Source organism: Melanerpes formicivorus, unplaced genomic scaffold (assembly GCF_026170545.1).
Source record: "Melanerpes formicivorus ecotype bairdi unplaced genomic scaffold, bMelFor1.0.p_v2 SCAF_1, whole genome shotgun sequence".
Classification (NCBI taxonomy): domain Eukaryota; kingdom Metazoa; phylum Chordata; class Aves; order Piciformes; family Picidae; genus Melanerpes; species Melanerpes formicivorus.
Window position 1 is genome coordinate 16771493 of NW_027142353.1, and position 12057 is coordinate 16783549.

At 37.5% G+C, this 12057-nt stretch overlaps 1 protein-coding gene across 1 annotated transcript in view; it reads right to left on the minus strand.

Annotated features, from left to right (window-relative positions):
• Positions 1–12057, minus strand: part of PCCA (propionyl-CoA carboxylase subunit alpha) — a 337899-nt gene that overhangs the window by 140019 nt on the left and 185823 nt on the right. The window lies entirely within an intron of this gene.

A 12057-nucleotide genomic window follows, 5' to 3' on the forward strand; every position in this document is an offset into this window, starting at 1 on the left:
GTATTTAACAACAAGCTCCTTCTTTCTTACCTTTAAATCAAGACAATCAGCACTAATCAAAGTGGTTCAGTAATTCACAAAACAAATTAATAATTCTCCTAGATACAGAACATTTTTCACACAAACCCACTATCTATACATATATAAATAATACTACCCATATACAACATGTGCCATGTAGATACATTTTTACATGCTAGAGAAAACACATTTTTCTTTTAACTAGGATTCCTTACACATCCAATTACTGTTTAACAAATCTGATTATATATAGTTTAAAAAGATAGTACTGTTCCTCTTTCTTCGTGAGATAACACATAAAACTCATTTTTTTCAGTGAACATTCCTACTTTATAAACAATTACAAGCAAACAACTTATCTGTGGCCAAGATGCTATTCAAAAATAACATCCAGACTGTATTTTTCCAACACAACAAAAAAAGCTGTTTTGAACAGAAAATATAAAACTCATGAAACTGCTTCACGAGTTTGACATGACACACATTAACTAACTGGTTTTGATCTGCAACTATGGCCCTGCTGGCATCTCTCGAAAATAAATAGCATGGGATAAGCCAAGGCTTTTCAAAATACACCTTCAGAAGCAGCATAGGGGAGCTGAGATGATGTTCAGAAATAATTCTCATGACTTTGCTTTCAACCTCAACCATTCCTTTATGCTCTCATGCTCTCACAGAGCGAATCCATACATGACAGTCACGTTGTCTCTGTACCCAAAGTCTCCCTGTCCATATCAAACATATTTTCCTCTATAATGCAAACTATTACAGCCCCTTCTGAGCCTTCCTATGTGATATGAGCAGGTCTTATCTCCGAAGAGTTGTGGTCCATCCTTTACAGGCTGTGAACATGAAAATTTCTCATGGCCAAATGCTGCCAACCCTCTCTGAGAAGACACATTTGTCTCTGGGAAGACACATATGAATGGCTGAAAGCCGAGGAAGTTGAAGAGAGTTGTGGAATGTGCTGCATGCAATGCCCAGTGTAGAGACTGAAGCTTAAACGGTCCTAAGACTACAAGGATTTTGGAAATCACTGGAATAGAGATTCACTCTATTCACTCAGAAAGGACTCACGTAAAATAGGTGTTAAGACCTGGGAGAAAGAAGCCTGTAAGAGAGGCAGACATGCAGTGTCCAAGATCAAAGAGTGGAAAAAATCACAGCTAGTAGAGGAATAAGATGCTTTCTAACATTAAGTCCACCTTAAAATGCCTGAGGATATGAGTAACAAGAAAAAAGGATTAGCTGCAGGGGTATGTGAGAAAAATGTAGGATTTAGAAGTGCTCTCCCTAGTTCAAGGGAAAAAACAGAGAAAAGTTCTCAGTTTACAGTGTCTCCCTTGCCTAAGGTCTTTAGGGGCTAGATGCAGCCAGATGAGGACTGACTTTACCTTTCAGAGACTGGCAGAGAAATGGGCAGCAGGGCCTTGAGAAAATCATTACTGCATGACCAAGGTGTATCAGATCACTATCCATGCCAGAGAGGGAAGCCTGGTAAAAGCAGAGGCTTAAAGTCTAGGAAGGATAAAATAAAACAAATAGCCCAGATTTTCTGAAGTGCATTGAAAATCTGGAATTCAATAGTCAAATAAATCCATTGTATCACTGCACTACTAACTGCAGCACGACTAATTTCACTAAGCAACACAGAAAGACAGGATAAAGTCCCGTCATCATCTCCTAAGTCAACAGGTAAACATCCCTGGTTTCAAAAGAACCGGTCCTGTGCTGTTCTTTCCTGCCCAATCTTTCTCACACCATGGCCTTTGAAGACACATGTTAAAGGGAAGCCATAGCCATAACAAATTCCAAGCAGCACATCTAATTACATGGAGAAGTAAACTACTGAAGAATGGTCCATGAAAGATTAGTAAAGCATCATCCATAACCACAAAAGGAAGAGTCTCCTGAGCAGTCTCAACACAGATCGGGTCTCTGAATACTTACTATGAACTAACAGAAATTAGGATATTATTTCAGGCACCATCTATCTCAAGTATCCCATTTGATATATGATGACACATCCATGTAGATTTTAAGACTTGCAGCACCACCAAGTTACAAAGGCGAAAATATACAGCATCTAAGGCAGAATGGAAAAGGGTACCTCAAACACAGCTAGCAGATAATTGATTTAGAGTTGTGCAAATCTTAGGCGTAAGATTCAACTCCAAGACACTCAGTAGTGGCACAATTGGCAATGTTGCCTCTCAGATCCTTCTCCCATTAAAATTATGCAAATCTACATAGTCACAATGCAACAAATGGGTCTGTGGTCTTACACATAAGGAAATGAATTTTTGTGTTTTTTTAAAATCAAATCACTTGGCAATGCAGATACCAGGAAATATCTCAAAGCTCTCCAAGGCTTCTGAGACAAAGGCAGGACTCATTTTTCTTCTGTAAATGTTTCTTCAATATCTTCACCTAAACACATATACACACTAAAAGTACGCAGAAGTGACCTGCCTCTCTAAAAGTTGAAGAGAAAAAAATGTCTTAGCTCAATCTTGTATGTTTACACTTTTAGTCTTACCCTTAAACAGGACTGAATTGAGCATAACCATACTGAAGGTCAGCTTCTATACTGGCATATCAAATTTCAAGTCAACAGCTCTTTTATTTAAAATATGTTAGATAAAAAGGTAATATGCTGTCTGTAAGAGTTCCCTTGAGGTTAGAACCACCAATAAATTAACTGTTACCATATGTTTGGCTCCTTTTGGTAAAATTCAGTAACTAAATGCTGCCAAACCTCCTTTGGCAGTTAATGACATTTGGTAGCTTACAGTACAACTTGGGGAAAAAAGGAAGCTGGACAGAAAGCTTTGAAATTAACAGAAGAAACTGTATTTCTATCCTTGTGTAATTGTCTATACATTTTTGAAAGAAAAATTCTACCCATGTCAACTCTGTGGGTCTGACCTGTAATAAGCAGCTGTCTCCTCAAATAGAGCTGTATCGGATGCAAGCTCAAACACTCCAGCTAGTACAGTAACGCAAATACTCTGCCTTTGCTTGTTTTTAACAATGGTGAATACATACGATCTATTTTTCAAATGAGAAACTTTGGACAGTTAATAATCCTAAGTGTTAAAATGCATTATTAGGCCTTTCCTTAGAGTGGGTTTTATTCAATATATACAAGTTCAGCCTGGGCTTCTTTGCAATGCCATGTTTTTAAGTTTTGCTCATGGCAAAATTAAACCCTTCCTTTCCCCCCACCCCCCATCTGTTATACCCACATAACTGAGGCTAGAACATGACAGATAAACAGCCTTTAAGACTACACCTGTAATTACAGACAGTATATGAAATTCTGAGTGTTTTAAGGACATCTATTACAGACTTTTATTTAATTCCATCCACATAGGTAGGGAACAATCTAGCTGGTTCTCATTCTATTAAGAAGGCAAGCAGGACTAGCTCTGTAGGGTCACAGTTATAAGAAATCAATGCATTTTCAGATATGAAAATATCCATTTCATTTTATTCTCGTAATCAGCTACAGCAACATACTCTAAATTCATTATTATTCTAAATTACCTAAAAATTCCCCATTTCTTTTTAACCAACTGCATCGTCCCATTAAATTGTAATTTTTATGTATATAAATCACTTGTTATGCAGCTTACAGTTCCATACACATATCTGGCAAGCAGTTTGAAGCAGGCTGACACATATCGGCCAGACATTTCACATCTTAAAGTCATGTTATTGCATGGTTAATCCCATATTTGCATTAATTTGATTACAAGCACTTCCAGGTAAAAGTAATCCAAAAACCTATGTCTAAAGATTATCATATAAGCTTCTGGAAGATTTTTTTGTGGTTTTTTTTTTCCTAGAAGAAAAATATTTTTGCCAATCTTGTCTCATTCAGCCTTTTGGGGATTTATTAATAATTTTCCCATTACTGTATTCATCTTCTGATTTCTTATTTTTTTATTTTAAGTAAGGCAATTTCTATGAAGATTTGACACTGAAATCAGAGGCTTTGATTACCCTGCAAAATATAGCCACAGTTCAAAGTATTTAAGAGGGTTAAACAAAACGCAAACATTTAATGCAACATTAAGCATGTGAAATAAAAACTTGATTGCCTAAAGAAAGCATGCTACGCTGTTACCCTGGTGACAGGTTAAAAAAGGATTGTGAGCTGAATGGCTGTATGATATGAAATTAAAATGTTTCACATTGAACAATCCAAAATGAATTGGGAAAGGTTAGAGCAGAGGAGAGAGAAATCAATTCTCCAATGGCAATGGTGAATGGAAGTGAAGTCTGAATAGGATTTGCCAGTGGGGTGCAACAGCTGCCAAATATCCTGCAGCCAAAGAATTACAATAATACTGATGAAGTGTGCAAGAGCTTTTGGAATCATTGCAGGGAACAGAGAAATACTCCTACAATAATGAGGCCATTCTGTGTCCCATCCCACTTTTGCAGCTGAGTCAAAGGAAAAAGAAACGGTTGAAAATTGTAATACTCAGTAACAAAGGTATTAATGAATTATCTATCCCTTCAATCAATATCTTATATTTAACTACAGCCTTTGTGAACCATGAATGAAGCAAGAATGCTAAAGAATGGACAAATCAAGACACACACATGTAAAAGTATGCAGAAATATTGAATGAGAGACTTTTTCTTCCCATGTATTTTGTTGACAACACTTCTGCTGCAACAGCATCCAGAATAAGCTGTACCCGACACAAACAGCAGGATACCACAATGCCTCAAGGAACTTCACAAGATACAGTGTTGGTGTTCATCTTTATCTTTTTATGCTAATAATCATAGGAAAGAAACATCAGTAAAGCTTCTCACATGAGCATAGTTACATGCATTTACTGAGCTCAGAGTCCCCCAAAGTAAAAACTTTTTCCTTCCATAAAAACCTCCAACACAATTTCATTCCTGCCCTTTGAAACTCCAAATAAAATATACAGATGGAGAGGAAAAGCTACACTAAAAATAGCTGTAAAACAACCAGGGGACACATGGCAATTAGCACACACCTTGTTAGTTCTATGGTTTCATATATGCACTTTTTACATAGAAACAAATATTAAAGAACATGTTTAGATGGTGTAAACCTACATTGACAGGAAAGAATTTCTCAGCTTATAAAAGGGATAAAAGTAAAGAGAGAGAGGTCTCACAGCAAAAGAGAGCATCTTGCAGAAGTAGAGGTCATGGATGAGAAAAGGGCCAGATTCTCGACTAAAAAGGGCCAGGAATACAGTGTCACAACAGGAAATACTCAAATATGAATACCGCATAAATTCAAGCTTCAGTGTTAAGTGAACTGTACCCACAGAAGCTATAATGCTCCTCCAGCAGCTCCTGTTTTCCCAGCAGACATGGTGGAAAAAAAAAAATAAACATAGGGACTTTAGCCAGGTCCATTTACTTTGGTGAATGGCTTTCCCACCAGCAATCACTTCAGCAAAATGCATGCCACTGCACTGGGAATCTTCCCAAGAGATGCTCAGTGAAGTTCAACCTTTTCATTATTATCTTCATGATGATTTCATAACAGTTATCTGCCCTAAAAACTAAGCAAGCATGGATTTAAGCAAGCACAGATTCCTGTGTGCCCAGGACACCTTTTCTCCTACAAAGGGATGACAGACTATGAAAATTTCCCATAACAGACTGTTCTGTTTCTGGAATACATGTTCATGAATCGGATGGAATGATGGTTGTGCTCTCAAATGACTATATAAATACCTTATATTATTTATATTATCAATTCTGATTCCATTGATTTCATGTAATCAAATTTAAAACCATACATTATGTAGAAATGCTACCTTGAAATGTCCCATTTCAACTTCTATGTTTTACATAAAAGTTGATTTCCACTGCTTCATTTATTTCCATCTATTTATTTGACTCCAGCACACATAATCTTCTTTCCATGTTAAGAACTGAACAATGTGTAAAGGTAAGTAACACAGACAGAATATTACAGAGAGCAGCCGGTTTAGAAGTGACTAAAGCAAGATTACCAAAACCCACAAAAATCGAAAAATACATGAATATGTATGAGAGATCCAAACAACAACATTAAGTAACACCCAAAGAGACAAGAGAAGCTTATCACGATGAAAAGGGTCTATTAAAGCAAGGACATAAGACAAAAAATGGGAGAATAGTCTTAGTACCTTGGTTAGTCTACAGCGAACAACAAAACATCCAGAAGAGGGTAAGAGTCTGAAGCTGCAGTAGTTACGTAAACATATGGAGGACTTTCAAAGGCATTAACACTAAATCGTGAAAAGAATGCTTGACTTGTTCACCAGGGGACCAAAAGAGTAAGGATAAGACAGTGTTATTTTCATGAGCTAAATGTGACTGCATAACTCCAATGTGAGGGTATTTGTAGGGTAAAACAAAGTATATATATTTAGCTGTACTCTCAGTAACTGTTCTTGTTATTACTGCAGGTTGGGGGGGGCAGAATATAAAATCACATAGTGCAACTGATATAATTCAGCAGTGCCTGTGACTGCACTTCAACTAAGAACTCTCCCCCTTTCCAGGATGCCAGTTCAGATGACTCTAACAATTTTTCCTGACATCATCTTCCTTCTTTTTAAAATTAATGTAACATAACCTTATTTTGTGCTGCTCCAGCAGTGCAGGAGAGCCAGAAAGCTCTCCTATTGGGCAGCTGACCATCCTTCCATATGGGGAAGCCCTAGGCTGGCAAAGAGCTGGCTCTGTCCCAGACTCCAGTAGGGTAATAAGTGTATTCTATGTGAAAGCGAGCATACCAGAGAGGTGCAGGGCTTCACTGCTCTCTGAGCAGTTCCTTCACTGCCCTAATCATGCAATGAGGAGGCAAAGCAGGCACCCAAATCAGCTAAAGATTTACATCAACACACCTGTACCAAATCAACCTTAACACATACCTACAATAAATAATTTTTTAAAAAAATCCATTTCTGTTCTTGCAGTTCACCAGTCATGCTATGTCCACCACACTATAAAAATTCAGCCTAGCTATTCCAGAACTTGACAAAAGCCTCTTGAGTTTTATCTGTAATTTCTCACTATACACTAAAAGTATTATTTTGTACTTAGAAGACATTGTTCATTTTAGGTCTCAAAATACTTTGCATATGTTGATAAATAACTATTTACAAAACTTCAGTAATGAGCTATTACAGTCATTTTGTCTTTTTGTAATCTGAGGACCAATCCAACTGACTTTTCTAAGGTCCCACAAGTAGAGTTAGGATTTTAACTCAGGACTTCCCAGTCTTCTACATGAAACACACAAGAGCAAAATAAACCTTTAGGGTTTTAGCAATATAAAACATTTTCCAGTGTTACCATCTTTTTGCATGTAGTATCAGGTAATAGAGGCATGCAGCCTCACTGTTTTTTTCCAAGTCATAAATGATGAAAGAGAAACTCATAGAAAAATTAGGAAAATACTCTTAGCAGCCAACACAAGCAACGCATAGGAAGTGCTGCAGGCAATTGGGTTTAGAAGTATAAACATCACATTAGCAGACCCATGAGATAGCACCGTGTAGCCACACCTGGAGAGTCACTCTCCTGTTCCACTCCCAACCCACTAATGAAAACAAGTCTGAAGCCAAAGTGCGAAGATTCAACTGTACAACATAATTTTTGGTCTCAAAGGCTAACTACATCAAACAGATGTAAAATAAGCTGGATTCACTTCAGCCAAAATATGTTTCCACTTGAAACAAGATTGAGTTCTGTATAGAAGACCTTGGGATTTTACTAGATGCTGTAAATCTGTTCAGCAGCTGTGGGTGGCACCAGTTTCACAATAAACTAGACTATGGAATAAGTAGGATAAGTCCTAGGTAAAATAACTGAAAGCTGAACAATGAAGCAATCATCAATCATTCATGGCTCTTTCCTGGAGGAAACATGTGCCACTATTATCTAGATATCACAGTGAAATATTCACATTAGTATCTGGCTCACAAAATAACAAGCATATTCATACGTAATCATCATTCAAAACATACCAAAAACAAGAAGAAAAAAAAAAGGGGGCAAAAAAAAATCAAAAAAACCAACCACCACCCCACAACAATCTTCTCCCAAGACAAACTGTTTAATAACAGCCAGTTAAATTTATATTCAATGTGTATATATATGTATGTATATATATATAGAGAGAGAGAGAGAGAAAGATGTAAATATTCAATTACATAACAAAAGTAAATATTCCTGTATGTCTAAGCATGTACAGGTCTCCTACAGATGTTCTAGAAAGTGGCTAGCAAATTAATTTCAGGAGATTGTTGGTGAGGCTGGGGACATATAGCAATGCAGACAGTGGAAACACCTATGGGTGCTCCATTCCAATCATAACACAATTTATTCTAACACAGCAAAAGCAAAACAGCCTTCAGCTTGTGGCCTGTATTAACCTCAATGCCATGTCAACTTCTGCAACAAAGAATCCCACTACAGGGGTCAAATCTTAATTGAAACTAAATGAAGAAAGTTGGGTGTCTGATCCTAATGAGGCGATAGCACGCTGATCATCAGAGCACATTCCAGCATTACACTTGATGATTCAGTCACTCAGGAGATTTCAAAACACATATTTTCCAGTCACATGCCTGCAAATGTCACTGACTGTTGAGAACCCCCTATCACGGGACTGCTACTAGTCTGATCTGTGGCACAGAGCTAAGGCCCACCTCTGTATCATTTTTATAAGCCATCATCTGCTCACCTCCTCCTCACACATTCCCACTCTTGCCGCTCTTCCAGAATAATTTCACTTTTCACAAGTACTTAACCTGGTTCTGTCAGAATGATCTGAAGTAAACTATTATTAAACTGTTTCTAGGATAATAGAGGTCATTTTAGCAGAGCCAGAGTAGAAAGCAACTACACACAAAATCATGCCTGCATACCTAGGGAAGGAGGAAGAAAGGCAGAAATCAAGGGAGGAGAAGGCTGGGCCAGCGATTCCTTAATCTGGCTCAGCTGCATTTTATCTGATTACAGCCTCAGTAACCGATAGTGAAAGGGAGTTTCTGTGCAAACTTCCAAGCACAGTTCCCTCCATCTATCTGACTAGAATAACAATCCTGAGTTTGGGCTGAATAAATCATACAGGGGAAAAAGGAAACCCAAAATACCCCTGCAGTCATGGAAGAATCTTTATTATACATATGTCTCACTAAAGGGAAAAGAAAACAAACCAAAACCAAAGATAAGCCTATAACTCAACTCAAGCAAAAAGTTGTCTATTTGCCATCTGTGAGAATTTTGGAAGAAATAATGCATAATTTCAAAATTACTACTTTTCAGTGCAATTCCTTACATAAGAATTCCTCAATTGCTTCCAGTATGGGCAAAAGAAAAAGATCTGCTGTCAACACAAGTCGATGCACTTTACCAAACCACTAGGAGAATGTTATGGATCAACTTTGGAGCGTGCACTCTAATTCACTTGCTTCCTCCAACATGGATTTAAAATCCACACAGACTCCAAACACCCAGTTCTGCCACAGTGAACCACATCCAGGATTACGACTGGCCTTTTTGATTTGTTGCCAGTTGCACAGGTTCTTACTCTGCATTTTTGTTTTGAACAGATTGAAGTCATACCAATAAAGATTTACTTTCTATAGCCACAACTCTGCTCCTCAAAAAGAACCCATGACATGGAACACCTCCAAAAATAAGTCAGATGCAGTTTGGGCAAGTTAAGGACATGCCATGACAGATGGCACAAACTTGTATGCTCCACAGTCCTCAGTCCCCTCTAGAGGGAGTCCATTAGCTGCTCTAAGAAATGGAGAACCCTGTCCAGGACATCGGACAATCCTTTGACCTCAACTCTGCCTTCTGTCTTTGCCTTTTCTTCTGAAGACTCCATTATTTTAAAGAAAGGGTATCATTACCAGATTTGGTTTTCTCCAGAACTCCCCTCTTTTTTATATTACAGAGATCTTACTTGGCCTCAGACAGCTTTACTATGATTAAAACAATTTGATATAGACTGAACAATCCATGTGGATTGAAACCTATTGGATAAGAACCACACTCAGTCACCATTTAGAGGCAAATTTAAGGCTCAACTTCTGAAGGATTCAGTCCAGATCCACATAGGCCTCAACAGACAGAAAAAAATCATCCTTTGAAAGCTGAGGTGAATATAAGGACACTCCATCATGGCAAGAGAAAGCCAGTCTTCCCGGTATTGAAATGCTATTTTAGCCTCACCATTTAAAAATCTGAAAAATCAGACCCTAATCACATCTTATAAACTTCAAGTCGTCAAACCCTGCTGCCTTCTCTACTCACACTGCAGGAATATATGTGAGGGAGTTTGGCTACGACTCCAAAGATAAGCTGATTTTTTTTTTCAAACAAGGTGTGTGTTTCTTTCCCTAATGCAGCTCAAAATGATAAATAACCATGTCAGACTGCTCAATGCAACACTTTGTTTACACATCTGATATCTCAGGCTAGAATATTTGTATATGTCTTTTCTGTTGAGACATATGTACCTAGTACTTAAAGAAAATACTTGCAATAGAAAGGAAACATTAAAATGTTATTTCAAATTGGACTCCGTTTTGGTTTTGGGTTTTTAAGTAAGAAATTCTACAGGCCAAGAAAAAAAAAGAATCTCAGTCAAGAGCAGGGAATGCAACAGCAGTTTAAGAAACACTATTTAAAACAACAATCCCTATCCTTACCTTAAGTACAAAGTAATCCATTACTTCTCTATAGAAGTACCAGACTACTTAACTTCCTATGCTGGCCCATAAAACTACAATCAAGACTTCTCCTTATTTTCCCTCATTCATCTTTTATTTAGGGAACAGTGTCCTTCGAGTTTCTGTTCTTCTCCTTATGCCTTTTGCTATGGACAATGCAACTCATGGAAGGAAATAAAAAGGTGCTTTACTTTCCCCTATAGGTGCATAAAGCAAACAATGATGTAGCCCTACATATGCTATATATTACAAAGCTGTTATGCTTGCCCTGTCTCATTTTTTTCTTCTTCTTTTCTTTCTTTCTTTTTTTTTTCCTAACACCATATGGTACTATTTATCTTCGTGGGAACAAATAAAAATAAAGACTTGAAACCACATTTGATTTATTCCTGACCACTGTAAAATCAGTAATAGAATACACTGTCAAACCACTGGCATGGAATGTGAATAATGTCTATGCTGCATTCAGACTACCCTCTCACACTAACATACATACATGTAACTACGTTAAAGAATGTGAGGCAAGAAGAGTCATACTGATGTTAGGATTCTAGGCCTGCAACCACCGCAAACACCAACTATCCGAGCAAGTTCCACAAATTCTGTTCTAACAGATGGTATTAAGGCATCGACAATGATAGGCCAGAGGATAACGAAAGCTAGAAACATCCTAGTGGAAAAAAGCACTCTGTTCCAAAAAGCCAAAAACTTGAATTAATATTTTGACAAAAACTACTGCAATGGCTGGCCAATTACCAGTACTACCTAGGTTGCCAACAATTACTATCCAAAAGTATGAGGGAGCAAGGGAACAAAAGCACCAAAACATACTTTAAAGCAAAGGTGCTGACTCTTCCAGCATTTGCCAGTCAGAAAGCATCTCCAGAATTAGACCCTAAACTATTGAAGTTCCTCATCAAAGTAGCAAATTACTCATGAATCTACAATATTTCAAGCTCTGTATCTGAATATTCATTTTATCCCAAAGTGCTTAGATCACTTCAAATGGGCACAGGGGAAATTCGTGATGCTCAATTTGTGGTTAGTTACTAATGTAGCAACATTTTGCATTAATGAAACTCCTGATGTGCATTAATTACTGTACTGGCTTGTAACACATTTTTGTGCCTATTAGTTTGCTAATATGTAGAATAAAAATAATCATGTATGACTTGTGTGAGTAGGGAAATGTAAGCCGTAGCTCATTTGAATTTAGAAAACACAGGCTATATTAAGAAACCATACAGTTGCTCACCAGTGTCTCTCGTGTACTAGAAAATGCCATTAACCA